We start from the raw sequence: 441 nt of genomic DNA, 5'->3' as shown, positions 1-441 counted from the left end.
TTTAAATTTTTTGATTTTTTAATTAAAATAAAATTGCTATTCTATGACTTCTTTATTTTGGTTATTTGTATACTTGAAAATCTATATTTTCTGTTATTGTGAACTTCACCAAAATGATATTTCTTTTCATATGTAAATTGGTTCCTTATTTTGTACCCGGGGGTGTATTTCGCTGTTGCACGTCTGAGTCCACCTTCAGTTAGCTTGATGCTCCAAGCAGGTCAGTCATGTTTTAATTTGCCCTCCATCAGTTCTGGTATCTTTTCTAGTTAGCCCTAAAGTAATCTATATTATTTTATTTCGTAATGGTAATGTTAATGAACCCTCCGGTTTAGCTTCTTTGTGTAAGTAACTTGTAGTTCTGATGTTAAAACCGAACTTTTCAGGAATAGTAGCTAACTAGCTGTGGGCTAGCTGGTTTCAGTTGTTAGCCAGGGTTTG

This window comes from Gymnodraco acuticeps, unplaced genomic scaffold (genome assembly GCF_902827175.1).
Source record: "Gymnodraco acuticeps unplaced genomic scaffold, fGymAcu1.1, whole genome shotgun sequence".
Classification (NCBI taxonomy): domain Eukaryota; kingdom Metazoa; phylum Chordata; class Actinopteri; order Perciformes; family Bathydraconidae; genus Gymnodraco; species Gymnodraco acuticeps.
The sequence above is the reverse complement of the archived record's forward strand: the minus strand, read 5'-3'. Positions refer to the sequence as shown.